The sequence below is a fragment of the Paramormyrops kingsleyae genome, chromosome 4, assembly GCF_048594095.1.
Source record: "Paramormyrops kingsleyae isolate MSU_618 chromosome 4, PKINGS_0.4, whole genome shotgun sequence".
NCBI lineage: Eukaryota > Metazoa > Chordata > Actinopteri > Osteoglossiformes > Mormyridae > Paramormyrops > Paramormyrops kingsleyae.
This window is the reverse complement of record NC_132800.1, coordinates 45,648,433-45,674,921: the sequence shown is the minus strand read 5'-3', so window position 1 is coordinate 45,674,921 and position 26,489 is coordinate 45,648,433. Positions and strand designations below refer to the sequence as shown.

At 52.3% G+C, this 26,489-nt stretch overlaps 28 non-coding genes and 17 pseudogenes across 28 annotated transcripts; all 45 read right to left on the bottom strand.

Moving 5' to 3' along the window:
* Positions 1-11: 11 nt before the first annotated feature.
* Positions 12-130, bottom strand: LOC140590423 (5S ribosomal RNA; annotated as a pseudogene).
* A 297-nt stretch (positions 131-427) lies between these two features.
* On the bottom strand, positions 428-546 carry LOC140590116 (5S ribosomal RNA; annotated as a pseudogene).
* A 297-nt stretch (positions 547-843) lies between these two features.
* Positions 844-962, bottom strand: LOC140590255 (5S ribosomal RNA; annotated as a pseudogene).
* A 295-nt stretch (positions 963-1,257) lies between these two features.
* On the bottom strand, positions 1,258-1,376 carry LOC140590274 (5S ribosomal RNA; annotated as a pseudogene).
* Positions 1,377-1,667: 291 nt separating this feature from the next.
* Positions 1,668-1,786, bottom strand: LOC140589752 (5S ribosomal RNA). Its single transcript, XR_011990931.1, has one exon. It is a non-coding gene; the product is annotated as a 5S ribosomal RNA (ribosomal RNA).
* An 8,231-nt stretch (positions 1,787-10,017) lies between these two features.
* On the bottom strand, positions 10,018-10,136 carry LOC140589572 (5S ribosomal RNA). The gene has a single exon (XR_011990751.1). It is a non-coding gene; the product is annotated as a 5S ribosomal RNA (ribosomal RNA).
* A 297-nt stretch (positions 10,137-10,433) lies between these two features.
* Positions 10,434-10,552, bottom strand: LOC140589475 (5S ribosomal RNA). Its single transcript, XR_011990654.1, has one exon. It is a non-coding gene; the product is annotated as a 5S ribosomal RNA (ribosomal RNA).
* A 297-nt stretch (positions 10,553-10,849) lies between these two features.
* On the bottom strand, positions 10,850-10,968 carry LOC140590429 (5S ribosomal RNA; annotated as a pseudogene).
* Positions 10,969-11,265: 297 nt separating this feature from the next.
* On the bottom strand, positions 11,266-11,384 carry LOC140590408 (5S ribosomal RNA; annotated as a pseudogene).
* A 297-nt stretch (positions 11,385-11,681) lies between these two features.
* Positions 11,682-11,800, bottom strand: LOC140590013 (5S ribosomal RNA). Its single transcript, XR_011991192.1, has one exon. It is a non-coding gene; the product is annotated as a 5S ribosomal RNA (ribosomal RNA).
* A 297-nt stretch (positions 11,801-12,097) lies between these two features.
* LOC140590094 (5S ribosomal RNA) lies at positions 12,098-12,216 on the bottom strand (annotated as a pseudogene).
* Positions 12,217-12,513: 297 nt separating this feature from the next.
* On the bottom strand, positions 12,514-12,632 carry LOC140590701 (5S ribosomal RNA). Its single transcript, XR_011991536.1, has one exon. It is a non-coding gene; the product is annotated as a 5S ribosomal RNA (ribosomal RNA).
* Positions 12,633-12,929: 297 nt separating this feature from the next.
* LOC140590690 (5S ribosomal RNA) lies at positions 12,930-13,048 on the bottom strand. Its single transcript, XR_011991523.1, has one exon. It is a non-coding gene; the product is annotated as a 5S ribosomal RNA (ribosomal RNA).
* A 297-nt stretch (positions 13,049-13,345) lies between these two features.
* Positions 13,346-13,464, bottom strand: LOC140589116 (5S ribosomal RNA). Its single transcript, XR_011990293.1, has one exon. It is a non-coding gene; the product is annotated as a 5S ribosomal RNA (ribosomal RNA).
* A 297-nt stretch (positions 13,465-13,761) lies between these two features.
* On the bottom strand, positions 13,762-13,880 carry LOC140590679 (5S ribosomal RNA). Its single transcript, XR_011991511.1, has one exon. It is a non-coding gene; the product is annotated as a 5S ribosomal RNA (ribosomal RNA).
* A 297-nt stretch (positions 13,881-14,177) lies between these two features.
* On the bottom strand, positions 14,178-14,286 carry LOC140590397 (5S ribosomal RNA; annotated as a pseudogene).
* A 297-nt stretch (positions 14,287-14,583) lies between these two features.
* LOC140589132 (5S ribosomal RNA) lies at positions 14,584-14,702 on the bottom strand. Its single transcript, XR_011990309.1, has one exon. It is a non-coding gene; the product is annotated as a 5S ribosomal RNA (ribosomal RNA).
* Positions 14,703-14,999: 297 nt separating this feature from the next.
* Positions 15,000-15,118, bottom strand: LOC140590173 (5S ribosomal RNA; annotated as a pseudogene).
* Positions 15,119-15,415: 297 nt separating this feature from the next.
* LOC140590020 (5S ribosomal RNA) lies at positions 15,416-15,534 on the bottom strand. The gene has a single exon (XR_011991199.1). It is a non-coding gene; the product is annotated as a 5S ribosomal RNA (ribosomal RNA).
* A 297-nt stretch (positions 15,535-15,831) lies between these two features.
* Positions 15,832-15,950, bottom strand: LOC140589247 (5S ribosomal RNA). The gene has a single exon (XR_011990424.1). It is a non-coding gene; the product is annotated as a 5S ribosomal RNA (ribosomal RNA).
* A 297-nt stretch (positions 15,951-16,247) lies between these two features.
* On the bottom strand, positions 16,248-16,366 carry LOC140590172 (5S ribosomal RNA; annotated as a pseudogene).
* A 297-nt stretch (positions 16,367-16,663) lies between these two features.
* Positions 16,664-16,782, bottom strand: LOC140590035 (5S ribosomal RNA). The gene has a single exon (XR_011991214.1). It is a non-coding gene; the product is annotated as a 5S ribosomal RNA (ribosomal RNA).
* A 297-nt stretch (positions 16,783-17,079) lies between these two features.
* LOC140590019 (5S ribosomal RNA) lies at positions 17,080-17,198 on the bottom strand. The gene has a single exon (XR_011991198.1). It is a non-coding gene; the product is annotated as a 5S ribosomal RNA (ribosomal RNA).
* A 297-nt stretch (positions 17,199-17,495) lies between these two features.
* LOC140589931 (5S ribosomal RNA) lies at positions 17,496-17,614 on the bottom strand. Its single transcript, XR_011991110.1, has one exon. It is a non-coding gene; the product is annotated as a 5S ribosomal RNA (ribosomal RNA).
* A 297-nt stretch (positions 17,615-17,911) lies between these two features.
* LOC140589115 (5S ribosomal RNA) lies at positions 17,912-18,030 on the bottom strand. Its single transcript, XR_011990292.1, has one exon. It is a non-coding gene; the product is annotated as a 5S ribosomal RNA (ribosomal RNA).
* A 297-nt stretch (positions 18,031-18,327) lies between these two features.
* Positions 18,328-18,446, bottom strand: LOC140590668 (5S ribosomal RNA). The gene has a single exon (XR_011991498.1). It is a non-coding gene; the product is annotated as a 5S ribosomal RNA (ribosomal RNA).
* A 297-nt stretch (positions 18,447-18,743) lies between these two features.
* Positions 18,744-18,862, bottom strand: LOC140589468 (5S ribosomal RNA). Its single transcript, XR_011990647.1, has one exon. It is a non-coding gene; the product is annotated as a 5S ribosomal RNA (ribosomal RNA).
* Positions 18,863-19,159: 297 nt separating this feature from the next.
* Positions 19,160-19,278, bottom strand: LOC140590034 (5S ribosomal RNA). The gene has a single exon (XR_011991213.1). It is a non-coding gene; the product is annotated as a 5S ribosomal RNA (ribosomal RNA).
* A 297-nt stretch (positions 19,279-19,575) lies between these two features.
* On the bottom strand, positions 19,576-19,694 carry LOC140590225 (5S ribosomal RNA; annotated as a pseudogene).
* A 297-nt stretch (positions 19,695-19,991) lies between these two features.
* LOC140589873 (5S ribosomal RNA) lies at positions 19,992-20,110 on the bottom strand. Its single transcript, XR_011991052.1, has one exon. It is a non-coding gene; the product is annotated as a 5S ribosomal RNA (ribosomal RNA).
* Positions 20,111-20,407: 297 nt separating this feature from the next.
* On the bottom strand, positions 20,408-20,526 carry LOC140590406 (5S ribosomal RNA; annotated as a pseudogene).
* Positions 20,527-20,823: 297 nt separating this feature from the next.
* On the bottom strand, positions 20,824-20,942 carry LOC140590171 (5S ribosomal RNA; annotated as a pseudogene).
* Positions 20,943-21,239: 297 nt separating this feature from the next.
* Positions 21,240-21,358, bottom strand: LOC140590018 (5S ribosomal RNA). The gene has a single exon (XR_011991197.1). It is a non-coding gene; the product is annotated as a 5S ribosomal RNA (ribosomal RNA).
* Positions 21,359-21,655: 297 nt separating this feature from the next.
* LOC140589930 (5S ribosomal RNA) lies at positions 21,656-21,774 on the bottom strand. Its single transcript, XR_011991109.1, has one exon. It is a non-coding gene; the product is annotated as a 5S ribosomal RNA (ribosomal RNA).
* A 297-nt stretch (positions 21,775-22,071) lies between these two features.
* Positions 22,072-22,190, bottom strand: LOC140589114 (5S ribosomal RNA). Its single transcript, XR_011990291.1, has one exon. It is a non-coding gene; the product is annotated as a 5S ribosomal RNA (ribosomal RNA).
* Positions 22,191-22,487: 297 nt separating this feature from the next.
* LOC140590656 (5S ribosomal RNA) lies at positions 22,488-22,606 on the bottom strand. Its single transcript, XR_011991486.1, has one exon. It is a non-coding gene; the product is annotated as a 5S ribosomal RNA (ribosomal RNA).
* A 297-nt stretch (positions 22,607-22,903) lies between these two features.
* Positions 22,904-23,022, bottom strand: LOC140590644 (5S ribosomal RNA). The gene has a single exon (XR_011991475.1). It is a non-coding gene; the product is annotated as a 5S ribosomal RNA (ribosomal RNA).
* Positions 23,023-23,319: 297 nt separating this feature from the next.
* LOC140589467 (5S ribosomal RNA) lies at positions 23,320-23,438 on the bottom strand. The gene has a single exon (XR_011990646.1). It is a non-coding gene; the product is annotated as a 5S ribosomal RNA (ribosomal RNA).
* Positions 23,439-23,735: 297 nt separating this feature from the next.
* On the bottom strand, positions 23,736-23,854 carry LOC140590115 (5S ribosomal RNA; annotated as a pseudogene).
* A 297-nt stretch (positions 23,855-24,151) lies between these two features.
* On the bottom strand, positions 24,152-24,270 carry LOC140590254 (5S ribosomal RNA; annotated as a pseudogene).
* A 295-nt stretch (positions 24,271-24,565) lies between these two features.
* Positions 24,566-24,684, bottom strand: LOC140590272 (5S ribosomal RNA; annotated as a pseudogene).
* Positions 24,685-24,975: 291 nt separating this feature from the next.
* LOC140589751 (5S ribosomal RNA) lies at positions 24,976-25,094 on the bottom strand. Its single transcript, XR_011990930.1, has one exon. It is a non-coding gene; the product is annotated as a 5S ribosomal RNA (ribosomal RNA).
* A 297-nt stretch (positions 25,095-25,391) lies between these two features.
* LOC140590093 (5S ribosomal RNA) lies at positions 25,392-25,510 on the bottom strand (annotated as a pseudogene).
* Positions 25,511-25,807: 297 nt separating this feature from the next.
* Positions 25,808-25,926, bottom strand: LOC140589131 (5S ribosomal RNA). The gene has a single exon (XR_011990308.1). It is a non-coding gene; the product is annotated as a 5S ribosomal RNA (ribosomal RNA).
* Positions 25,927-26,223: 297 nt separating this feature from the next.
* On the bottom strand, positions 26,224-26,342 carry LOC140589474 (5S ribosomal RNA). Its single transcript, XR_011990653.1, has one exon. It is a non-coding gene; the product is annotated as a 5S ribosomal RNA (ribosomal RNA).
* Between the last annotated feature and the right edge of the window lie 147 nt (positions 26,343-26,489).

Here is a 26,489-nt window from a genome sequence, read left to right as displayed (position 1 = left end):
GAGTAAGAAAAAGCTTACGGCACTTGGTAATCCCAGGCAGCGTCCCAACCAAATACTAACCAAGCCCGGCCCCGCTTAGCTTCCCAGATCAGACGAAATCAGGCGCAGTCGGAACGGTATGGCCGTTAGCGAGAGAAGCGGCCAGAATCAGCACTTTTGTTTTCAGTTGAGGGTTAATTGAGAGTCGCACCGAGAGAAGAGCAGACGTCGATGCGGCATTGATGTCAAGATGTCTTTGAGAAAGTAGTTCTTAAAATGAGGAAGAAAGCGGTGAGTTGTATACGATTGCTACGAGTACTTTCTGCAAAAGTGGGCTGGGACTGCCGTCGTTGTACAAATAAAGGTAATTTGTGAAATGAAAGGGGAGTGACATCTTTACATTCGTGGCAAGATGCAGGGCTCTCTGGATAAGGTGAAAGTAAGAAAAAGCTTACGGCACTTGGTAATCCCAGGCAGTCTCCCAACCAAGTACTAACCAAGCCCGGCCCCGCTTCGCTTCCGAGATCAGACGAGATCGGGCGCAGTCGGAACGGTATGGCCGTAAGTGAGGGAAGCGGCCAGAATCAGCCCTTTTGTTTTCAGTTGAGGGTTTATTGAGAGTCGCACCGAGAGAAGAGCAGACGTCGATGCGGCATTGATGTTAAGATGTCTTTGAGAAAGTCGTTATTAAAGTGAGGAAGAAAGCGGTGAGTTGTATACGATTGCTACGAGTACTTTCTGCAAAAGTGGGCTGGGACTGCCGTCGTTGTACAAATAAAGGCAATTCGTGATATGAAAGGGGAGTGACATCTTTACATTCGTGGCAAGACGCAGGGCCCTCTGGATAAAGTGAAAGTAAGAAAAAGCTTACGGCACTTGGTAATCCCAGGCAGTCTCCCAACCAAGTACTAACCAAGCCCGGCCCCGCTTAGCTTCTGAGATCAGACGAGATCGGGCGCAGTCGGAACGGTGTGGCCGTAAGTGAGGGAAGCGGCCAGAATCAGCCCTTTTGTTTTCAGTTGAGGGTTTATTGAGAGTCGCACCGAGAGAAGAGCAGACGTCGATGCGGCATTGATGTCAAGATGTCTTTGAGAATGTCGTTATTAAAATGAGGAAGAAAGCGATGAGTTGTATACGATTGCTACGAGTACTTTCTGCAAAAGTGGGCTGGGACTGCCGTCGTTCAACAAATAAAGGTAATTTGTGAAATGAAAGGGGAGTATTCTTTCAATTCGTGGCAAGACGCAGGGCCCTCTGGATAAAGTGAAAGTAAGAAAAAGTTTACGACACTTGGTAATCCCAGGCAGTCTCCCAACCAAGTACTAACAAAGCCCGGCCCCGCTTAGCTTCCGAGATCAGACGAGATCGGGCGCAGTCGGAACGGTATGGCCGTAAGCGAGGGAAGCGGCCAGAATCAGCCCTTTTGTTTTCAGTTGAGGGTTTATTGAGAGTCGCACCGAGAGAAGAGCAGACGTCGATGCGACATTGATGTCAAGATGTCTTTGAGAAAGTCGTTCTTAAAATGAGGAAGAAAGCGGTGAGTTGTATACGATTGCTACGAGTACTTTCTGCAAAAGTGGGCTGCCGTCGTTATACAAATCAAGGTAATTTGTGAAATGAAAGGGGAGTGACATCTTTACATTCGTGGCAAGACGCAGGGCCCTCTGGATAAGGTGAAACTAAGAAAAAGCTTACGGCACTTGGTATTCCTAGGCAGTCTCCCAAACAAGTACTAACCAAGCCCGGCCCCGCTTAGCTTCCGAGATCAGACGAGATCGGGCGCAGTCGGAACGGTATGGCCGTAAGCGAGGGAAGCGGCCAGAATCAGCCCTTTTGTTTTCAGTTGAGGGTTTATTGAGAGTCGCACCGAGAGAAGAGCAGACGTCGATGCGGCATTGATGTCAAGATGTCTTTGAGAAAGTCATTATTAAAATGAGGAAGAAAGCGATGAGTTGTATACGATTGCTACGAGTACTTTCTGCAAAAGTGGGCGGGGACTGCCGTCATTGTACAAATAAAGGTAATTTGTGAAATGAAAGGGGAGTGACATCTTTACATTCGTGGCAAGACGCAGGGCCCTCTGGATAAAGTGAAAGTAAGAAAAAGCTTACGGCACTTGGTAATCCCAGGCAGTCTCCCAACCAAGTACTAACCAAGCCCGGCCCCGCTTAGTTTCCGAGATCAGACGAGATCGGGCGCAGTTTTTTTTTTTTTTTTTTTTTTTTTTTTTATTAAACCACTCAGAACGACAGTGCCACACATACACCACAGCAGGGGGGGCGGTACAGGGAGAGGGGCCAGGGAACGGGGCAAGCCCGCGCTCCAAGACCCCTACTCACAGGGTGCAGCAGTCCTCATCATGCAGGTATGCAGTTTAATAAAAAGAAAAACAAAGCACAAGCAATAAAAGCCAATCACTAAAATGCCAATTAAAAGGAGCAACAGCCCCAACATCGAACAACACAGAAGACGGACAACAAGCAGCACACGACCCACCCACACAGACAAACCCAAGAAAAACAACCCAAGCAACCCACCCAAAACAGAAAAACAAGAGAAAACAAGCAGCCCATCCTCAAAACACATCCCAAACCAACCGCCCACCCACAACAGACACAAAAGGAACCCGGTGCACATAATCACTTAAGAACCGGGGCATGTCATGAGGCCCGGCAGACAATAAAAACACCTTAGATAAAACCAGTCGCAGCCGATAGCGGCACATTAAAACAGGATCTAAAACCACGCGCTCATAGCGGGCCTTGTTGCGCCGCAACCAAACAACATATTTAGCGACTGCTAAAAACAAGTTAAGAAAGGTGCTGGCGGGGTGGACCTTGGGGACACCAAACAGGAACATGACCTGCCACCCCGCCTCAGTAAAAACAGGCACGGGCCCCACCGCCCCGGCTATCCTGTCCACCACCTCCAGAGCCCACACAATGAAATCAGCTAACTGTGAACAGCCAAAGAACATGTGCGTAAGGCCCTCCTCCACATCCCGGCACACTGGGCAGAGCGGAGACGCGGCGAAGCCCAGTCTATGAAGCCACGACATTGACCATAGGGCGTTGTGCCGCTGTCTGTAGTCGAAAAGGGCCAGGGCAGGGTCCGCCGGGCAGACCAGCACGTTCCCCCACAACAGGTCAGGCCCCAGGGCGGGGAAGCGAGCGCTCCAAAAGGCCTGCGCCACCGGGGCAACAAAAGCACGCTGCCTGTAGAGGCGGGCAAAGTCACGGGTCACACACGCCCCCAAAGGGGCGAGGGACCCGGACAGCCGCCTCACATACACCGCGGGGAAACGGGGGGCCACATCCCGGGGGCCGCCGGCCCGCTCAATGTCACGCACCCACGCAGCAGGGAGGGCAGCCCTCGCCGCCAGACACTGCCTGGCAACAGTGACCCTGGAGGCCCTCTCGGCCACAACCTCGACCTGGTCATAGACGGCCGCGGGAGGCAGGAAGCCAGGGCGCACCTCATAAAAGAGGTCTCGCACCTGACGCACCCCAGCCTCCCACCAGTGCCGGAACTCGAGGGGCCGCCCCCCGGAGAGGACGCGCGGATTGAGCAGCAGCGGCTGCCGAAGCAGAAGCTGCCGCCCCTCAGGCACCACGACAGTGTGCTCCTGGAACTCAGCCCACGCCAAGAGGAGGTGTGCGTAGAAGGAGGGGATGCCACGCACCATGCCGGGCCGGAGACGCATCCAAAGAGCGTCCTCGGCCAGCTCCCTCCCCGCACACTGTCCCAGCCGGAGCGAGAGCACCGCCTTCCACAGGGAGGGGCGACTCTCGTCCAGGAAGGCTTGCAACATCCGCACACGCAGGGCCTTCGACTGGACCAGAGGGTCCAGGAGGCCCAGGCCACCCTCGGCAGGGGGGCCAATCAAGGTAGCGTAAGCCACCATGACTCTGCCCCCCCCCCAGAGGAAGCGCAGGACGGCCTTCCGCAGCCTGGCGTAATGTCCGCGGGGCATGTGAGTGACGCTCAGGTGAAACCACAGCACAGACAACACCATTGCGTTCAACAGGAACACCTTCTGCTGCAGCGAGAGGAGACGGCCCGACCACCCGGCCAGCCGCCGCTCCACACCACCCGTCAGATCGTCCCACATCCTCCCCGTCGCAACGTCCGCACTCCTCCCGAGCAGAACGCCCAGGAGGCGCACGTCCCCCTCGGCCTCAGTCAGCCCCAGCTCGGCGGGCAGAGGCCCGGCCGAACCGAGCCGCAGGTACACCGACTTCTGCAGGTTGACCCTGGCCCCAGTGATGTCACAGTACTGCTGCACGCTGCGTAACGCAGCCCCCACGCCGGCCCCGTCGGGCACGAGCAGGGTGGTGTCATCAGCGTACTGAAAGACCGGCGGAGCGAAGCATGTCGGGCCGATGGGCACCCTAGCAATGCCACGAGAGGCGGCCACCAGGAGGCCGAGGGGCTCGACCGCCAAGGTGTACAAGGCGGCCGACAGGGGGCAGCCCTGCCGCACCGAACGCGTCATGCGGAAGGGCGCAGTGACGTAGCCGTTACAGGCGACCGCGGTCATGGCGGAGGCGCACAAGAGGCGCGTCCAGGCCAGGAAGCCCGGGCCGAAGCCGAAGACCTCCATCACACGCTGGAGGTAGGCGTGCTCGACCCTGTCAAAGGCCTTGGCGAAGTCGAGCTTCACCAAGTAACCGGGCGAACCCGCCGTCTCCATGAAACCCACCGCCGCCTGCACATCCCGGACAGTGTCCAGGATGGTGCGGCCCGTCACCCCGTACGTCTGGGTGGTGCGGATGAGGGACGGCAGCACCCGACTGAGCCGGGAGGCCAAGACCGAGGCCAACACCTTGTAATCGGTGTTGAGCATGGTGAGGGGCCTGTAATTAGCCAGCTCCCCCCTGTCTCCCGTGTGCTTAAAGAGCATCTTAATCAAACCCAGCCGGATGGTGCCGTGCATCTCACCGCGGGCGAGGACGTCACTATAAAGGGCCTGCAAGATGGGCACCAGCTCCCCCTTAAAGACCCTGTAAAAGTCTGCCGTGAGGCCGTCGGAGCCGGGACACTTTCGCGGCCGGAGCCGGTCAATAGCTGCCCCAATCTCATCACATGACAAGGGGGCGTCACACAGGGCGACGCTCTCGGGCGAAAGGCGCGCCTCAATCAGCCCCGTGAGGGGGGAGAGGGCGTCCAGATCGATGCGCTCGCTGGTGAACATAGCGGCCCAGTAGTCCCGCACGACGCGCAGGACACCGGGTGCGTCGGACACCAACTGGCCGTCCGGGCAGCGCACCGAACGGAGCATCCTCGCAGCCCCCCGGGACTCCTCCATCGCCCTGAAATAGCGAGGAGAGAGCTCACCAGGGGCGACGAAACGCACCCCGCTCCGCAACGCCGCCCCGGCGTGCCTCCGCTCAGAGAGGAGAGCCAGCTCGTCCTGCAGGGCCGAGACCCGCACGGGGTCCCCTGCATCCTGCTCGAGCGCCAGCAGTTCCAGCTGGAGATCACGCAGCAAGGCGCGCTCCTTCTGCCGAAAGCGTCCGGCTGCGGCCTTCCCGGCAGCCTGCAAAACGGCCGCCACCTCCCGCTTTAACAATTCCCACCCCGCCTGAATGTCGAGGGAGAACAGGGGCGACCGCACCCCAGTCCACAATGCGAAGCTCACCTTAGCAGTAACGGTACCATCGCTTAAGAGGGAGGGGTTGAGGATCCACGTGCCCCGCCCGCGCTGCACCTCCCCAGAGTCAAGCGTGCAGAGAAAGTAGTCGTGATCGCTCACGAGACACTCCCGATAGCACACCGTACGGACACGGGCAGCGACAGCAGGGGACACCAGAGCGTAGTCCAGCCTGCTGCCGTGCATCACGCCCCGGACACGCTGCGTCCTGGAAAGGACACGACGGTCAGGGTTGCGATCCCTCCACAGGTCCGTGAGATGACAGGCACGCATCAAGCGGAGGAGAGCTGCTCGCCCCGCATCGGCCCGCACGACTGCCCCCCTCCGCACATCCAGGCGAGAGAGGGAGATGTTGAAGTCCCCGACCACGAGAGGACAGGGCCACCGCGCCACACGGGCAGCCAGGCGGTCGAAGAAGGAGGCACACCGGGCCCCGTCATTGGGCGCGTGCACGACCACGACGGTGCAGGCGAAACCCCCCTCCAGACAGAGCCCGACAGCCAGACACTTGCCCTCCCCGTCCGAGTACAGCAGGGATGCCGACTGGACACGCGGGCGGCGACAGAGCAGCGCGACACCCCAACCGACGACACCTGGCCCGACGGAGGCGGTGGAGAAGAAGACATCGCCCGACCATGCGTCCCGCACTCTATCAATAAAAGGCCCATCCCACCCAGTCTCTTGCAAACACACAACGGACGAGTCACAACACGAAGTTAAAACTGCCTGGGCCTTAGCCCAGGAGCGCAGCCCCCGGGCATTGAGGGAGGTCAGAGTCAGTGTCATTGGGATAAAAGAGTCTCTGTTAGGCACCAGGCAGGGGACACATCACACAGACAAGACACCGGCACAGGAGGTAAAAGCCACACATACCCAGATAAAAGCGGGACGCTCCCAGCCGAACAGGCCCACCCAGACAACCACCCCACTAACCCACCCGGATGGTGGAGCGATGTCGCGGGAAACACACAGGTAAAAGGGACAAGCAACACAATAAGAACAATAAAAGAAACCATAAAAAGAACCATAAATACAATAAATAGGCGGGCCGTAAAAAAAAACACAATAAAACACGAGCAATCAATTAAAACGCACGGGACCTAGGGGACGGGGTGAAGCGGGGACGACAGCGGCGATAGCAGGGGCAGAAGGCGACACGGACACGGTGGCGGGATAATGTAAACAGAAACCAAAAACAAAACCAGGGCAGCAGAAAAGCAATACACACGGAAAGACAACACAACCAAAGGAAGACATGAGTCAATGAAGGGGGTGTGGCGATGAAGCATCAGTCCGTGTCGCCGCTGTCGTCATGACCCGGGCTCGCAGCACGCATGGCCGCCAGGGCCGCCACCGCCGACTGCCGCCGCTCCTCCTGGCGCCGCAGAGTGTTGGCTAGGCCCGGCAGAGGGGGCTGATGGGACGCCCCGGACCTAGACCCCATGCAAAAACGGAGCTTGTTCTTGGCCTTGCCAGGCTTATTCACGGGGGCCTTGCCCGCACCCGTCTGGGACCGCGGGGCGACGAAGGGGTCCGGGTCCAGGGCATCGAGCTGACGCAGGGTATCAGTGCCGAAGGGGGGAATGCCGGACCAGGGCGACGCCAGGGGCTCGGCAGATGGAGGCGGAGGGGAGGGGGAAGAGGGAGCGGGGGCTGGGGGAGGGGGGCCATCCACAGTCTCACCCCCGGCCATCCGGGACGCCGGGCGCACTTCACCCGCGGCCGGAGCTGCGGGAAGGGACGGGGTGAGAGACGAGGGCGGGGCGGGCGGGGGCTCCGAAAACAGGGACTGGGAGACAGGCAAGGGCACTGGCAGCTCCACAGGGACCGCAGCTCCGGAGGGCAGCTCCATGTCCTCAACGCCCGACGCCCCAAGGAGGTCCTGTGCGGCCGGGGGGTCTCCGGCCCCCCCAAAGGGCACAGCGTCCACCCCCATGACGGGACCCCCACTCACCTCTGCCCTTGGGCCAGCCACAGGAGCAGGGAGGTGGTCAGTCATGCTGGAATCCAGGCAGTCAGCGGCAGCAGCCACAGGGGGTGTCAAAGGCATGGCGATGGCGGCAGCATTACTGGGGTCCTGGGGCGGAAGGAGAGACACCCCCTCTTCCCCCCCAGCGTGAGAGCCCGGGTCAACCCCGTCCCCGGCAGCGGAGGCCGGCCCGTCCCGACCAGGGGCGCCAGGGCAGGTGCACAGGGCGGCGGCCTTGCGGCAGCCAGCACAGCGGGCGGCAACACAGTCACGGGCGTAGTGCCCCTGCAGCCCGCAGACACGGCACACGTATTGGGGGCACTGGGCCACCACGTGCCCCGGCTGGAGGCACATCCGACAGAGGCGGACCTGATTGTCATGGGCGACCCGAATGTAGCGGGGCCCTTCGGCCGTATCAAATCGGGCACTGTAGGGCAAGGACACCACGCCGGCCGGGAAACGCACCCTGACGCAGCGGGTGCCGTCAGTGACTTGAGTGCCGGGCAGGAGCCGACGGCGCACCGGGAGGATGGGCTCCACTCCCCATGCCGCAAGGCGATCGAGAATGACCTGATCGGGCACATACGCAGGCAGGTGCAGAAAGGAGACCACGCGCTCCGCCTGACAGAGGCGTCTGACCGGGCAGAGCTTGCCCTGTACGGTGAGGCCGCCCTCAATGAGCTCGATGTATTCGGGGGCGGTGAAGGTAACCTCCACTGCCACGTTAGGGGCCGGGCACACGGCCAGCAGGGCGTCCTTCGGCACCAACAACAATATCGCCTTCGCCACCTCCAGCAAAGGCACGCTGTCAAACGCACTCAAGTCTACGGAGGCAGTGGCCTCCTTAGTATAAGGCCCCTTTGGGGCAGGGCCCTCGTCCCAGGCGCCTCGTGGCGCCGCACCCTGGCGCAGGACACCCGCACGCACCCCCGTGCCCACGCGCACACCTGCACCTGCCCGCTGCGCCCGACCGGCCTGAGCCACCCTCCCAGCATAGCTGTCAGGCGGAGAGATGGCACCGCCGACCCCCGCACCAGCACCATCACCGGCCCCGCCGCTCACCTTAGCGGGCACCGCTCCCGACCCGGAAGCCGTCGCCGCCGCCGCCGCCCTCTTACGAGAAACAACCTTCACCCACTCACCGGGCCCCTGGTCACCCAGACCAGGCGGCTCCACCGCCATATCTACCTCTATTTCCACCCTACCAAAATCATCCAGAGAATAAACCTTGTCAGAATCCAGCGCCCGTGCAGCCGCGGCTGCACGCGACACGTCATCACCATCATCAACACCGAACGCCTGTGCAGCCGCGGCTGCACGCGACGTGGATGGCTGCGGCTGAGCAGCCATGCTCACACAATAAAGGGGAGGAGGGGGGGCAACCAAGAAGGGAGCCCGGGGGACAAAACAAACAGGCAAGTAAGGGGGAAAAGAAAAAGCCGGTAAATAATAGACGCGCCAAACACGGAAGTGAAAAGCAAAACAAAAGACCGGCGAAAAAAAAACAAACCCAAACCGAATGACAAGCCTCTCTCCCCAGCACAATAAAACGGCCAGGGAGAGGGGAAACGAACAGGGGCAGAAAAGAAAGCAAACAGTGATGCAAACACAAATGAAACCGGAGCAAACCACAACCGAAAAGAAACGCGCACAGCAATGGAGGGCGAAAAGAAAAACACAAATCAGGGGCGAATAAACGAATGACAAGCTCCCCTCCCTGGCTTAACAGAAGGCCAGGGAGAGGGAAAACAGAACCAGAGCAAAAAGAAACTGAAGAAACGCTGAAATAAACGAAAAAAAGCCTAATTGACAAACCAGGAAGTAAACGCGCACCGCGCAAAGGGAACCAAACGAACAGAAATAAATGCAAAAAAAAAGACACACAAAACGAGTGACAAGCCTCCCCCTCCGGCGCAACGAAGCAGCCAGGGAGAGGGGAGGCTAACCAAGGCAAAACTAAACCAAAACAATTATTAAATAAAACGGAGAAAGAAACGGAAAACCAAGTGAACTGCAAAGGCAAAAAAAAGCACCACCACACACACGCAGCACCACACACACACTGAGCCGCGCAGGATCAGGCACGATCATGCGCAGTCGGAACGGTATGGCCGTAAGCGAGGGAAGCGGCCAGAATCAGCCCTTTTGTTTTCAGTTGAGGGTTTATTGAGAGTCGCACCGAGAGAAGAGCAGACGTCGATTCGCCATTGATGTCAAGATGTCTTTGAGAAAGTCGTTATTAAAATGAGGAAGAAAGCGGTGAGTTGTATACGATTGCTACGAGTACTTTCTGCAAAAGTGGGCGGGGACTGCCGTCATTGTACAAATAAAGGTAATTTGTGAAATGAAAGGGGAGTGACATCTTTACATTCGTGGCAAGACGCAGGGCCCTCTGGATAATGTGAAACTAAGAAAAAGCTTACGGCACTTGGTATTCCCAGGCAGTCTCCCAACCAAGTACTAACCAAGCCCGGCACCGCTTAGCTTCCGAGATCAGACGAGATCGGGCGCAGTCGGAACAGTATGGCCGTAAGCGAGGGAAGCGGCCAGAATCAGGCCTTTTGTTTTCAGTTGAGGGTTTATTGAGAGTCGCACCGAGAGAAGAGCAGACGTCGATGCGGCATTGATGTCAAGATGTCTTTGAGAAAGTCGTTCTTAAAATGAGGAAGAAAGCGGTGAGTTGTATACGATTGCTATGAGTACTTTCTGCAAAAGTGGGCTGGGACTGCCGTCGTTGTACAAATAAAGGTAATTTGTGAAATGAAAAGGGAGTGACATCTTTCAATTCGTGGCAAGACGCAGGGCCCTCTGGATAAGGTGAAACTAAGAAAAAGCTTACGGCACTTGGTATTCCCAGGCAGTCTCCCAACCAAGTACTAACCAAGCCCGGCCCCGCTTAGCTTCCGAGATCAGACGAGATCGGGCGCAGTCGGAACAGTATGGCCGTAAGCGAGGGAAGCAGCCAGAATCAGCCCTTTTGTTTTCAGTTGAGGGTTTATTGAGAGTCGCACCGAGAGAAGAGCAGACGTCGATGCGGCATTGATGTCAAGATGTCTTTGAGAAAGTCATTATTAAAATGAGGAAGAAAGCGGTGAGTTGTATACGATTGCTACGAGTTCTTTCTGCAAAAGTGGGCGGGGACTGCCGTCATTGTACAAATAAAGGTAATTTGTGAAATGAAAGGGGAGTGACATCTTTATATTCGTGGCAAGATGCAGGGCCCTCTGGATAAAGTGAAAGAAAGAAAATGCTTACGGCACTTGGTAATCCCAAGCAGTCCCCCAACCAAGTACTAACCAAGCCCGGCCCCACTTACCTTCCGAAAGCAGACGAGATCGGGCGCAGTCGGAACGGAATGGACGTAAGTGAGGGAAGCTGCCAGAATCAGCACTTTTGTTTTCAGTTGAGGGTTAATTGAGAGTCGCACCGAGAGAAGAGCAGACGTCGATGCGGCATTGATGTCAAGATGTCTTTGAGAAAGTCGTTCTTAAAATGAGGAAGGAAGCGGTGAGTTGTATACGATTGCTACGAGTACTTTCTGCAAAAGTTGGCTGAGACTGCCGTCGTTGTACAAATATAGGTAATTTGTGAAATGAAAGGGGAGTGATATCTTTACATTCGTGGCAAGAGGCAGGGCCCTCTGGATAAAGTGAAAGTAAGAAAAAGCTTACGGCACTTGGTAATCCCAGGCAGTGTCCCAACCAAATACTAACCAAGCCCGGCCCCGCTTAGCTTCCCAGATCAGACGAAATCAGGCGCAGTCGGAACGGTATGGCCGTTAGCGAGAGAAGCGGCCAGAATCAGCACTTTTGTTTTCAGTTGAGGGTTAATTGAGAGTCGCACCGAGAGAAGAGCAGACGTCGATGCGGCATTGATGTCAAGATGTCTTTGAGAAAGTAGTTCTTAAAATGAGGAAGAAAGCGGTGAGTTGTATACGATTGCTACGAGTACTTTCTGCAAAAGTGGGCTGGGACTGCCGTCGTTGTACAAATAAAGGTAATTTGTGAAATGAAAGGGGAGTGACATCTTTACATTCGTGGCAAGATGCAGGGCTCTCTGGATAAGGTGAAAGTAAGAAAAAGCTTACGGCACTTGGTAATCCCAGGCAGTCTCCCAACCAAGTACTAACCAAGCCCGGCACCGCTTCGCTTCCGAGATCAGACGAGATCGGGCGCAGTCGGAACGGTATGGCCGTAAGCGAGGGAAGCGGCCAGAATCAGCCCTTTTGTTTTCAGTTGAGGGTTTATTGAGAGTCGCACCGAGAGAAGAGCAGACGTCGATGCGGCATTGATGTCAAGATGTCTTTGAGAAAGTCATTATTAAAATGAGGAAGAAAGCGATGAGTTGTATACGATTGCTACGAGTACTTTCTGCAAAAGTGGGCGGGGACTGCCGTCATTGTACAAATAAAGGTAATTTGTGAAATGAAAGGGGAGTGACATCTTTACATTCGTGGCAAGACGCAGGGCCCTCTGGATAAAGTGAAAGTAAGAAAAAGCTTACGGCACTTGGTAATCCCAGGCAGTCTCCCAACCAAGTACTAACCAAGCCCGGCCCCGCTTAGTTTCCGAGATCAGACGAGATCGGGCGCAGTCGGAACGGTATGGCCGTAAGCGAGGGAAGCGGCCAGAATCAGCCCTTTTGTTTTCAGTTGAGGGTTTATTGAGAGTCGCACCGAGAGAAGAGCAGACGTCGATTCGCCATTGATGTCAAGATGTCTTTGAGAAAGTCGTTATTAAAATGAGGAAGAAAGCGGTGAGTTGTATACGATTGCTACGAGTACTTTCTGCAAAAGTGGGCGGGGACTGCCGTCATTGTACAAATAAAGGTAATTTGTGAAATGAAAGGGGAGTGACATCTTTACATTCGTGGCAAGACGCAGGGCCCTCTGGATAATGTGAAACTAAGAAAAAGCTTACGGCACTTGGTATTCCCAGGCAGTCTCCCAACCAAGTACTAACCAAGCCCGGCCCCGCTTAGCTTCCGAGATCAGACGAGATCGGGCGCAGTCGGAACGGTATGGCCGTAAGCGAGGGAAGCGGCCAGAATCAGGCCTTTTGTTTTCAGTTGAGGGTTTATTGAGAGTCGCACCGAGAGAAGAGCAGACGTCGATGCGGCATTGATGTCAAGATGTCTTTGAGAAAGTCGTTCTTAAAATGAGGAAGAAAGCGGTGAGTTGTATACGATTGCTATGAGTACTTTCTGCAAAAGTGGGCTGGGACTGCCGTCGTTGTACAAATAAAGGTAATTTGTGAAATGAAAAGGGAGTGACATCTTTCAATTCGTGGCAAGACGCAGGGCCCTCTGGATAAGGTGAAACTAAGAAAAAGCTTACGGCACTTGGTATTCCCAGGCAGTCTCCCAACCAAGTACTAACCAAGCCCGGCCCCGCTTAGCTTCCGAGATCAGACGAGATCGGGCGCAGTCGGAACGGTATGGCCGTAAGCAAGGGAAGCGGCCAGAATCAGCACTTTTGTTTTCGGTTGAGGGTTTATTGAGAGTCGCACCGAGAGAAGAGCAGACGTCGATGCGGCATTGATGTCAAGATGTCTTTGAGAAAGTCGTTATTAAAATGAGGAAGAAATCGGTGAGTTGTATACGATTGCTACGAGTACTTTCTGCAAAAGTGGGCGGGGACTGCCGTCTTTGTACAAATAAAGGTAATTTGTGAAATGAAAGGGTAGTGACATCTTTACATTCGTGGCAAGACGCAGGGCCCTCTGGATAAGGTGAAACTAAGAAAATGCTTACGGCACTTGGTATTCCCAGGCAGTCTCCCAACCAAGTACTAACCAAGCCCGGCCCCGCTTAGCTTCCGAGATCAGACGAGATCGGGCGCAGTCGGAACGGTATGGCCGTAAGCAAGGGAAGCGGCCAGAATCAGCACTTTTGTTTTCGGTTGAGGGTTTATTGAGAGTCGCACCGAGAGAAGAGCAGACGTCGATGCGGCATTGATGTCAAGATGTCTTTGAGAAAGTCGTTATTAAAATGAGGAAGAAATCGGTGAGTTGTATACGATTGCTACGAGTACTTTCTGCAAAAGTGGGCGGGGACTGCCGTCTTTGTACAAATAAAGGTAATTTGTGAAATGAAAGGGTAGTGACATCTTTACATTCGTGGCAAGACGCAGGGCCCTCTGGATAAGGTGAAACTAAGAAAAAGCTTACGGCACTTGGTATTCCCAGGCAGTCTCCCAACCAAGTACTAACCAAGCCCGGCCCCGCTTAGCTTCCGAGATCAGACGAGATCGGGCGCAGTCGGAACGGTATGGCCGTAAGCAAGGGAAGCGGCCAGAATCAGCACTTTTGTTTTCGGTTGAGGGTTTATTGAGAGTCGCACCGAGAGAAGAGCAGACGTCGATGCGGCATTGATGTCAAGATGTCTTTGAGAAAGTCGTTATTAAAATGAGGAAGAAATCGGTGAGTTGTATACGATTGCTACGAGTACTTTCTGCAAAAGTGGGCGGGGACTGCCGTCTTTGTACAAATAAAGGTAATTTGTGAAATGAAAGGGTAGTGACATCTTTACATTCGTGGCAAGACGCAGGGCCCTCTGGATAAAGTGAAAGTAAGAAAAAGCTTACGGCACTTGGTAATCCCAGGCAGTCTCCCAACCAAGTACTAACCAAGCCCGGCCCCGCTTAGTTTCCGAGATCGGGCGCAGTCGGAATGGTATGGCCGTAAGCGAGGGAAGCGGCCAGAATCAGCCCTTTTGTTTTCAGTTGAGGGTTTATTGAGAGTCGCACCGAGAGAAGAGCAGACGTCGATGCGGCATTGATGTCAAGATGTCTTTGAGAAAGTCATTATTAAAATGAGGAAGAAAGCGATGAGTTGTATACGATTGCTACGAGTACTTTCTGCAAAAGTGGGCGGGGACTGCCGTCATTGTACAAATAAAGGTAATTTGTGAAATGAAAGGGGAGTGACATCTTTACATTCGTGGCAAGACGCAGGGCCCTCTGGATAAGGTGAAACTAAGAAAAAGCTTACGGCACTTGGTATTCCCAGGCAGTCTCCCAACCAAGTACTAACCAAGCCCGGCACCGCTTAGCTTCCGAGATCAGACGAGATCGGGCGCAGTCGGAACGGTATGGCCGTAAGCGAGGGAAGCGGCCAGAATCAGGCCTTTTGTTTTCAGTTGAGGGTTTATTGAGAGTCGCACCGAGAGAAGAGCAGACGTCGATGCGGCATTGATGTCAAGATGTCTTTGAGAAAGTCTTTATTAAAATGAGGAAGAAAGCGGTCAGTTGTATGCGATTGCTACGAGTACTTTCTGCAAAAGTGGGCGGGGACTGCCGTCGTTGTACAAATAAAGATACTTTGTGAAATGATAGGGGAGTGACAGCTTTACATTCGTAGCAAGACGCTGGGCCCTCGGGATAGAGTGAAAGTAAGAAAAAGCTTACGGCACTTCGTAATCCCAAGCAGTCTCCCAACCAAGTACTAACCAAGCCCGGCCCCGCTTAGCTTCCGAGATCAGACGAGATCGGGCGCAGTCGGAACGGTATGGCCATAAGCGAGGGAAGCGGCCAGAATCAGCCCTTTTGTTTTCAGTTGAGGGTTTATTGAGAGTCGCACCGAGAGAAGAGCAGACGTCGATGCGGCATTGATGTCAAGATGTCTTTGAGAAAGTCGTTCTTAAAATGATGAAGAAAGCGGTGAGTTGTATACGATTGCTACCAGTACTTTCTGCAAAAGTGGGCTGGGACTGCCGTCGTTGTACAAATAAAGGTAATTTGTGAAATGAAGGGGGAGTGACATCGTTCAATTCGTGGCAAGACGCAGGGCCCTCTGGAAAAAGTGAAAGTAAGAAAAAGTTTACGGCACTTGGTAATCCCAGGCAGTCTCCCAACCAAGTACTAACCAAGCCCGGCCCCGCTTAGCTTCCGAGATCAGACGAGATCGGGCGCAGTCGGAACGGTATGGCCGTAAGCGAGGGAAGCGGCCAGAATCAGCACTTTTGTTTTCAGTTGAGGGTTTATTGAGAGTCGCACCGAGAGAAGAGCAGACGTCGATGCAGCATTGATGTCAAGATGTCTTTGAGAAAGTCGTTATTAAAATGAGGAAGAAATCGGTGAGTTGTATACGATTGCTACGAGTACTTTCTGCAAAAGTGGGCTGGGACTGCCGTCTTTGTACAAATAAAGGTAATTTGTGAAATGAAAGGGTAGTGACATCTTTACATTCGTGGCAAGACGCAGGGCCCTCTGGATAAAGTGAAAGTAAGAAAAAGCTTACGGCACTTGGTATTCCCAGGCAGTCTCCCAACCAAGTACTAACCAAGCCTGGCCCCGCTTAGCTTCCGAGATCAGACGAGATCGGGCGCAGTCGGAACAGTATGGCCGTAAGCGAGGGAAGCGGCCAGAATCAGCCCTTTTGTTTTCAGTTGAGGGTATATTGAGAGTCGCACCGAGAGAAGAGCAGACGTCGATGCGGCATTGATGTCAAGATGTCTTTGTGAAAGACAATATTAAAATGAGGAAGAAAGCGGTGAGTTGTATGCGATTGCTACGAGTACTTTCTGCAAAAGTGGGCGGGGACTGCCGTCGTTGTACAAATAAAGATACTTTGTGAAATGATAGGGGAGTGACAGCTTTACATTCGTAGCAAGACGCTGGGCCCTCGGGATAGAGTGAAAGTAAGAAAAAGCTTACGGCACTTCGTAATCCCAAGCAGTCTCCCAACCAAGTACTAACCAAGCCCGGCCCCGCTTAGCTTCCGAGATCAGACGAGATCGGGCGCAGTCGGAACGGTATGGCCATAAGCGAGGAAAGCGGCCAGAATCAGCCCTTTTGTTTTCAGTTGAGGGTTTATTGAGAGTCGCACCGAGAGAAGAGCAGACGTCGATGCGGCATTGATGTCAAGATGTCTTTGAGAAAGTCGTTCTTAAAATGAGGAAGAAAGCGGTGAGTTGTATACGATTGCTACGAGTACTTTCTGCAAAAGTGGGCTGGGACTGCCGTCGTTGTAGAAATAAAGGTAATTTGTGAAATGAAAGGGCAGTGACATCGTTCAATTCGTGGCAAGACGCAGGGCCCTCTGGAAAAAGTGAAAGTAAGAAAAAGCTTACGGCACTTGGTAATCCCAGGCAGTCTCCCAACCAAGTACTAACCAAGCCCGGCCCCACTTAGCTTCCGAGATCAGACGAGATCGGGCGCAGTCGGAAAGGTATGGCCGTAAGCGAGGGAAGCGGCCAGAATCAGCCCTTTTGTTTTCAGTTGAGGGTTTATTGAGAGTCGCACCGAGAGAAGAGCAGACGTCGATGCGGCATTGATGTCAAGATGTCTTTGAGAAAGTCGTTCTTAAAATGAGGAAGAAAGCGGTGAGTTGTATACGATTGCTACGAGTACTTTCTGCAAAAGTGGGCTGGGACTGCCATCGTTGTAGAAATAAAGGTAATTTGTGAAATGAAAGGGGAGTGACATCGTTCAATTCGTGGCAAGACGCAGGGCCCTCTGGAAAAAGTGAAAGTAAGAAAAAGTTTACGGCACTTGGTAATCCCAGGCAGTCTCCCAACCAAGTACTAACCAAGCCCGGCCCCGCTTAGCTTCCGAGATCAGACGAGATCGGGCGCAGTCGGAACGGTATGGCCGTAAGCGAGGGAAGCGGCCAGAATCAGCACTTTTGTTTTCAGTTGAGGGTTAATTGAGAGTCGCACCGAGAGAAGAGCAGACGTCGATGCGGCATTGAAGTCAAGATGTCTTTGAGAAAGTCGTTCTTAAAATGAGGAAGAAAGCGGTGAGTTGTATACGATTGCTACGAGTACTTTCTGCAAAAGTGCGCTGGGACTGCCGTCGTTGTACAAATAAAGGTAATTTGTGAAGTGAAAGGGGAGTGACATCTTTACATTCGTGGCAAGACGCAGGGCCCTCTGGATAAGGTGAAAGTAAGAATAAGCTTACGGCACTTGGTAATCCCAGGCAGTCTCCTTACCAAGTACTAACCAAGCCCGGCCCCGCTTAGCTTCCGAGATCAGACGAGATCGGGCGCAGTCGGAACGGTATGGCCGTAAGCAAGGGAAGCGGCCAGAATCAGCACTTTTGTTTTCGGTTGAGGGTTTATTGAGAGTCGCACCGAGAGAAGAGCAGACGTCGATGCGGCATTGATGTCAAGATGTCTTTGAGAAAGTCGTTATTAAAATGAGGAAGAAATCGGTGAGTTGTATACGATTGCTACGAGTACTTTCTGCAAAAGTGGGCGGGGACTGCCGTCTTTGTACAAATAAAGGTAATTTGTGAAATGAAAGGGTAGTGACATCTTTACATTCGTGGCAAGACGCAGGGCCCTCTGGATAAGGTGAAACTAAGAAAATGCTTACGGCACTTGGTATTCCCAGGCAGTCTCCCAACCAAGTACTAACCAAGCCCGGCCCCGCTTAGCTTCCGAGATCAGACGAGATCGGGCGCAGTCGGAACGGTATGGCCGTAAGCAAGGGAAGCGGCCAGAATCAGCACTTTTGTTTTCGGTTGAGGGTTTATTGAGAGTCGCACCGAGAGAAGAGCAGACGTCGATGCGGCATTGATGTCAAGATGTCTTTGAGAAAGTCGTTATTAAAATGAGGAAGAAATCGGTGAGTTGTATACGATTGCTACGAGTACTTTCTGCAAAAGTGGGCGGGGACTGCCGTCTTTGTACAAATAAAGGTAATTTGTGAAATGAAAGGGTAGTGACATCTTTACATTCGTGGCAAGACGCAGGGCCCTCTGGATAAGGTGAAACTAAGAAAAAGCTTACGGCACTTGGTATTCCCAGGCAGTCTCCCAACCAAGTACTAACCAAGCCCGGCCCCGCTTAGCTTCCGAGATCAGACGAGATCGGGCGCAGTCGGAACGGTATGGCCGTAAGCAAGGGAAGCGGCCAGAATCAGCACTTTTGTTTTCGGTTGAGGGTTTATTGAGAGTCGCACCGAGAGAAGAGCAGACGTCGATGCGGCATTGATGTCAAGATGTCTTTGAGAAAGTCGTTATTAAAATGAGGAAGAAATCGGTGAGTTGTATACGATTGCTACGAGTACTTTCTGCAAAAGTGGGCGGGGACTGCCGTCTTTGTACAAATAAAGGTAATTTGTGAAATGAAAGGGTAGTGACATCTTTACATTCGTGGCAAGACGCAGGGCCCTCTGGATAAGGTGAAAGTAAGAAAAAGCTTACGGCACTTGGTATTCCCAGGCAGTCTCCCAACCAAGTACTAACCAAGCCCGGCCCCGCTTAGCTTCCGAGATCAGACGAGATCGGGCGCAGTCGGAACGGTATGGCCGTTAGCAAGAGAAGCGGCCAGAATCAGCACTTTTGTTTTCAGTTGAGGGTTAATTGAGAGTCGCACCGAGAGAAGAGCAGACGTCGATGCGGCATTGATGTCAAGATGTCTTTGAGAAAGTAGTTCTTAAAATGAGGAAGAAAGCGGTGAGTTGTATACGATTGCTACGAGTACTTTCTGCAAAAGTGGGCTGGGACTGCCGTCGTTGTACAAATAAAGGTAATTTGTGAAATGAAAGGGGAGTGACATCTTTACATTCGTGGCAAGATGCAGGGCTCTCTGGATAAGGTGAAAGTAAGAAAAAGCTTACGGCACTTGGTAATCCCAGGCAGTCTCCCAACCAAGTACTAACCAAGCCCGGCCCCACTTAGCTTCCGAGATCAGACGAGATCGGGCGCAGTCGGAAAGGTATGGCCGTAAGCGAGGGAAGCGGCCAGAATCAGCCCTTTTGTTTTCAGTTGAGGGTTTATTGAGAGTCGCACCGAGAGAAGAGCAGACGTCGATGCGGCATTGATGTCAAGATGTCTTTGAGAAAGTCATTATTAAAATGAGGAAGAAAGCGGTGAGTTGTATACGATTGCTACGAGTACTTTCTGCAAAAGTGGGCGGGGACTGCCGTCGTTGTACAAATAAAGGTAATTTGTGAAATGAAAGGGGAGTGACATCTTTCAATTCGTGGCAAGACGCAGGGCCCTCTGGATAAAGTGAAAGTAAGAAAAAGCTTACGGCACTTGGTAATCCCAGGCAGTCTCCCAAACAAGTACTAACAAAGCCCGGCCCCGCTTAGCTTCCGAGATCAGACGAGATCGGGCGCAGTCGGAACGGTATGGCCGTAAGCGAGGGAAGCGGTCAGAATCAGCCCTTTTGTTTTCAGTTGAGGGTTTATTGAGAGTAGCACTGAGAGAAGAGCAGACGTCAATTCGCCATTGATGTCAAGATGTCTTTGAGAAAGTCATTATTAAAATGAGGAAGAAAGCGGTGAGTTGTATACGATTGCTACGAGTACTTTCTGCAAAAGTGGGCGGGGACTGCCGTCGTTGTACAAATAAAGATACTTTGTGAAATGATAGGGGAGTGACAGCTTTACATTCGTGGCAAGACGCTGGGCTCTCGGGATAAAGTGAAAGTAAGAAAAAGCTTACGGCACTTGGTAATCCCAAGCAGTCTCCCAACCAAGTACTAACCAAGCCCGGTCCCGCTTAGCTTCCGAGATCAGACGAGATCGGGCGCAGTCGGAACGGTATGGCCATAAGCGAGGGAAGCGGCCAGAATCAGCACTTTTGTTTTCAGTTGAGGGTTAATTGAGAGTCGCACCGAGAGAAGAGCAGACGTCGATGCGGCATTGATGTCAAGATGTCTTTGAGAAAGTCGTTCTTAAAAGGAGGAAGAAAGCGGTGAGTTGCATACGATTGCTACGAGTACTTTCTGCAAAAGTGGGCTGGGACTGCCGTCGTTGTACAAATAAAGGTAATTTGTGAAATGAAATGGGAGTGACATCTTTACATTCGTGGCAAGACGCAGGGCCCTCTGGATAAGGTGAAAGTAAGAAAAAGCTTACGGCATTTGGTAATCCCAGGCAGTCTCCCTACCAAGTACTAACCAAGCCCGGCCCCGCTTAGTTTCCGAGATCAGACGAGATTGGGTGCAGTCAGAACGGTATGGCCGTAAGTGAGGGAATCGGCCAGAATCAGCCCTTTTGTTTTCAGTTGAGGGTTTATTGAGAGTCGCACCGAGAGAAGAGCAGACGTCGATGCGGCATTGATGTCAAGATGTCTTTGAGAAAGTCGTTATTAAAATGAGGAAGAAAGCGGTGAGTTGTATGCGATTGCTACGAGTACTTTCTGCAAAAGTGGGCGGGGACTGCCGTCATTGTACAAATAAAGATACTTTGTGAAATGATAGGGGAGTGACAGCTTTACATTCGTAGCAAGACGCTGGGCCCTCGGGATAGAGTGAAAGTAAGAAAAAGCTTACGGCACTTCGTAATCCCAAGCAGTCTCCCAACCAAGTACTAACCAAGCCCGGCCCCGCTTAGCTTCCGAGATCAGACGAGATCGGGCGCAGTCGGAACGGTATGGCCATAAGCGAGGGAAGCGGCCAGAATCAGCCCTTTTGTTTTCAGTTGAGGGTTTATTGAGAGTCGCACCGAGAGAAGAGCAGACGTCGATGCGGCATTGATGTCAAGATGTCTTTGAGAAAGTCGTTCTTAAAATGAGGAAGAAAGCGGTGAGTTGTATACGATTGCTACGAGTACTTTCTGCAAAAGTGGGCTGGGACTGCCGTCGTTGTAGAAATAAAGGTAATTTGTGAAATGAAAGGGGAGTGACATCGTTCAATTCGTGGCAAGACGCAGGGCCCTCTGGAAAAAGTGAAAGTAAGAAAAAGTTTACGGCACTTGGTAATCCCAGGCAGTCTCCCAACCAAGTACTAACCAAGCCCGGCCCCGCTTAGCTTCCGAGATCAGACGAGATCGGGCGCAGTCGGAACGGTATGGCCGTAAGCGAGGGAAGCGGCCAGAATCAGCACTTTTGTTTTCAGTTGAGGGTTAATTGAGAGTCGCACCGAGAGAAGAGCAGACGTCGATGCGGCATTGAAGTCAAGATGTCTTTGAGAAAGTCGTTCTTAAAATGAGGAAGAAAGCGGTGAGTTGTATACGATTGCTACGAGTACTTTCTGCAAAAGTGCGCTGGGACTGCCGTCGTTGTACAAATAAAGGTAATTTGTGAAGTGAAAGGGGAGTGACATCTTTACATTCGTGGCAAGACGCAGGGCCCTCTGGATAAGGTGAAAGTAAGAATAAGCTTACGGCACTTGGTAATCCCAGGCAGTCTCCTTACCAAGTACTAACCAAGCCCGGCCCCGCTTAGCTTCCGAGATCAGACGAGATCGGGCGCAGTCGGAACGGTATGGCCGTAAGCAAGGGAAGCGGCCAGAATCAGCACTTTTGTTTTCGGTTGAGGGTTTATTGAGAGTCGCACCGAGAGAAGAGCAGACGTCGATGCGGCATTGATGTCAAGATGTCTTTGAGAAAGTCGTTATTAAAATGAGGAAGAAATCGGTGAGTTGTATACGATTGCTACGAGTACTTTCTGCAAAAGTTGGCGGGGACTGCCGTCTTTGTACAAATAAAGGTAATTTGTGAAATGAAAGGGTAGTGACATCTTTACATTCGTGGCAAGACGCAGGGCCCTCTGGATAAGGTGAAACTAAGAAAATGCTTACGGCACTTGGTATTCCCAGGCAGTCTCCCAACCAAGTACTAACCAAGCCCGGCCCCGCTTAGCTTCCGAGATCAGACGAGATCGGGCGCAGTCGGAACGGTATGGCCGTAAGCAAGGGAAGCGGCCAGAATCAGCACTTTTGTTTTCGGTTGAGGGTTTATTGAGAGTCGCACCGAGAGAAGAGCAGACGTCGATGCGGCATTGATGTCAAGATGTCTTTGAGAAAGTCGTTATTAAAATGAGGAAGAAATCGGTGAGTTGTATACGATTGCTACGAGTACTTTCTGCAAAAGTGGGCGGGGACTGCCGTCTTTGTACAAATAAAGGTAATTTGTGAAATGAAAGGGTAGTGACATCTTTACATTCGTGGCAAGACGCAGGGCCCTCTGGATAAGGTGAAACTAAGAAAAAGCTTACGGCACTTGGTATTCCCAGGCAGTCTCCCAACCAAGTACTAACCAAGCCCGGCCCCGCTTAGCTTCCGAGATCAGACGAGATCGGGCGCAGTCGGAACGGTATGGCCGTAAGCAAGGGAAGCGGCCAGAATCAGCACTTTTGTTTTCGGTTGAGGGTTTATTGAGAGTCGCACCGAGAGAAGAGCAGACGTCGATGCGGCATTGATGTCAAGATGTCTTTGAGAAAGTCGTTATTAAAATGAGGAAGAAATCGGTGAGTTGTATACGATTGCTACGAGTACTTTCTGCAAAAGTGGGCGGGGACTGCCGTCTTTGTACAAATAAAGGTAATTTGTGAAATGAAAGGGTAGTGACATCTTTACATTCGTGGCAAGACGCAGGGCCCTCTGGATAAGGTGAAACTAAGAAAAAGCTTACGGCACTTGGTATTCCCAGGCAGTCTCCCAACCAAGTACTAACCAAGCCCGGCCCCGCTTAGCTTCCGAGATCAGACGAGATCGGGCGCAGTCGGAACGGTATGGCCGTAAGCAAGGGAAGCGGCCAGAATCAGCACTTTTGTTTTCGGTTGAGGGTTTATTGAGAGTCGCACCGAGAGAAGAGCAGACGTCGATGCGGCATTGATGTCAAGATGTCTTTGAGAAAGTCGTTATTAAAATGAGGAAGAAATCGGTGAGTTGTATACGATTGCTACGAGTACTTTCTGCAAAAGTGGGCGGGGACTGCCGTCTTTGTACAAATAAAGGTAATTTGTGAAATGAAAGGGTAGTGACATCTTTACATTCGTGGCAAGACGCAGGGCCCTCTGGATAAGGTGAAACTAAGAAAAAGCTTACGGCACTTGGTATTCCCAGGCAGTCTCCCAACCAAGTACTAACCAAGCCCGGCCCCGCTTAGCTTCCGAGATCAGACGAGATCGGGCGCAGTCGGAACGGTATGGCCGTTAGCGAGAGAAGCGGCCAGAATCAGCACTTTTGTTTTCAGTTGAGGGTTAATTGAGAGTCGCACCGAGAGAAGAGCAGACGTCGATGCGGCATTGATGTCAAGATGTCTTTGAGAAAGTAGTTCTTAAAATGAGGAAGAAAGCGGTGAGTTGTATACGATTGCTACGAGTACTTTCTGCAAAAGTGGGCTGGGACTGCCGTCGTTGTACAAATAAAGGTAATTTGTGAAATGAAAGGGGAGTGACATCTTTACATTCGTGGCAAGATGCAGGGCTCTCTGGATAAGGTGAAAGTAAGAAAAAGCTTACGGCACTTGGTAATCCCAGGCAGTCTCCCAACCAAGTACTAACCAAGCCCGGCCCCGCTTCGCTTCCGAGATCAGACGAGATCGGGCGCAGTCGGAACGGTATGGCCGTAAGTGAGGGAAGCGGCCAGAATCAGCCCTTTTGTTTTCAGTTGAGGGTTTATTGAGAGTCGCACCGAGAGAAGAGCAGACGTCGATGCGGCATTGATGTTAAGATGTCTTTGAGAAAGTCGTTATTAAAGTGAGGAAGAAAGCGGTGAGTTGTATACGATTGCTACGAGTACTTTCTGCAAAAGTGGGCTGGGACTGCCGTCGTTGTACAAATAAAGGCAATTCGTGATATGAAAGGGGAGTGACATCTTTACATTCGTGGCAAGACGCAGGGCCCTCTGGATAAAGTGAAAGTAAGAAAAAGCTTACGGCACTTGGTAATCCCAGGCAGTCTCCCAACCAAGTACTAACCAAGCCCGGCCCCGCTTAGCTTCTGAGATCAGACGAGATCGGGCGCAGTCGGAACGGTGTGGCCGTAAGTGAGGGAAGCGGCCAGAATCAGCCCTTTTGTTTTCAGTTGAGGGTTTATTGAGAGTCGCACCGAGAGAAGAGCAGACGTCGATGCGGCATTGATGTCAAGATGTCTTTGAGAATGTCGTTATTAAAATGAGGAAGAAAGCGATGAGTTGTATACGATTGCTACGAGTACTTTCTGCAAAAGTGGGCTGGGACTGCCGTCGTTCAATAAATAAAGGTAATTTGTGAAATGAAAGGGGAGTATTCTTTCAATTCGTGGCAAGACGCAGGGCCCTCTGGATAAAGTGAAAGTAAGAAAAAGTTTACGACACTTGGTAATCCCAGGCAGTCTCCCAACCAAGTACTAACAAAGCCCGGCCCCGCTTAGCTTCCGAGATCAGACGAGATCGGGCGCAGTCGGAACGGTATGGCCGTAAGCGAGGGAAGCGGCCAGAATCAGCCCTTTTGTTTTCAGTTGAGGGTTTATTGAGAGTCGCACCGAGAGAAGAGCAGACGTCGATGCGACATTGATGTCAAGATGTCTTTGAGAAAGTCGTTCTTAAAATGAGGAAGAAAGCGGTGAGTTGTATACGATTGCTACGAGTACTTTCTGCAAAAGTGGGCTGCCGTCGTTATACAAATCAAGGTAATTTGTGAAATGAAAGGGGAGTGACATCTTTACATTCGTGGCAAGACGCAGGGCCCTCTGGATAAGGTGAAACTAAGAAAAAGCTTACGGCACTTGGTATTCCTAGGCAGTCTCCCAAACAAGTACTAACCAAGCCCGGCCCCGCTTAGCTTCCGAGATCAGACGAGATCGGGCGCAGTCGGAACGGTATGGCCGTAAGCGAGGGAAGCGGCCAGAATCAGCCCTTTTGTTTTCAGTTGAGGGTTTATTGAGAGTCGCACCGAGAGAAGAGCAGACGTCGATGCGGCATTGATGTCAAGATGTCTTTGAGAAAGTCATTATTAAAATGAGGAAGAAAGCGATGAGTTGTATACGATTGCTACGAGTACTTTCTGCAAAAGTGGGCAGGGACTGCCGTCATTGTACAAATAAAGGTAATTTGTGAAATGAAAGGGGAGTGACATCTTTACATTCGTGGCAAGACGCAGGGCCCTCTGGATAAAGTGAAAGTAAGAAAAAGCTTACGGCACTTGGTAATCCCAGGCAGTCTCCCAACCAAGTACTAACCAAGCCCGGCCCCGCTTAGTTTCCGAGATCAGACGAGATCGGGCGCAGTCGGAACGGTATGGCCGTAAGCGAGGGAAGCGGCCAGAATCAGCCCTTTTGTTTTCAGTTGAGGGTTTATTGAGAGTCGCACCGAGAGAAGAGCAGACGTCGATTCGCCATTGATGTCAAGATGTCTTTGAGAAAGTCGTTATTAAAATGAGGAAGAAAGCGGTGAGTTGTATACGATTGCTACGAGTACTTTCTGCAAAAGTGGGCGGGGACTGCCGTCATTGTACAAATAAAGGTAATTTGTGAAATGAAAGGGGAGTGACATCTTTACATTCGTGGCAAGACGCAGGGCCCTCTGGATAATGTGAAACTAAGAAAAAGCTTACGGCACTTGGTATTCCCAGGCAGTCTCCCAACCAAGTACTAACCAAGCCCGGCACCGCTTAGCTTCCGAGATCAGACGAGATCGGGCGCAGTCGGAACGGTATGGCCGTAAGCGAGGGAAGCGGCCAGAATCAGGCCTTTTGTTTTCAGTTGAGGGTTTATTGAGAGTCGCACCGAGAGAAGAGCAGACGTCGATGCGGCATTGATGTCAAGATGTCTTTGAGAAAGTCGTTCTTAAAATGAGGAAGAAAGCGGTGAGTTGTATACGATTGCTATGAGTACTTTCTGCAAAAGTGGGCTGGGACTGCCGTCGTTGTACAAATAAAGGTAATTTGTGAAATGAAAAGGGAGTGACATCTTTCAATTCGTGGCAAGACGCAGGGCCCTCTGGATAAGGTGAAACTAAGAAAAAGCTTACGGCACTTGGTATTCCCAGGCAGTCTCCCAACCAAGTACTAACCAAGCCCGGCCCCGCTTAGCTTCCGAGATCAGACGAGATCGGGCGCAGTCGGAACAGTATGGCCGTAAGCGAAGGAAGCAGCCAGAATCAGCCCTTTTGTTTTCAGTTGAGGGTTTATTGAGAGTCGCACCGAGAGAAGAGCAGACGTCGATGCGGCATTGATGTCAAGATGTCTTTGAGAAAGTCATTATTAAAATGAGGAAGAAAGCGGTGAGTT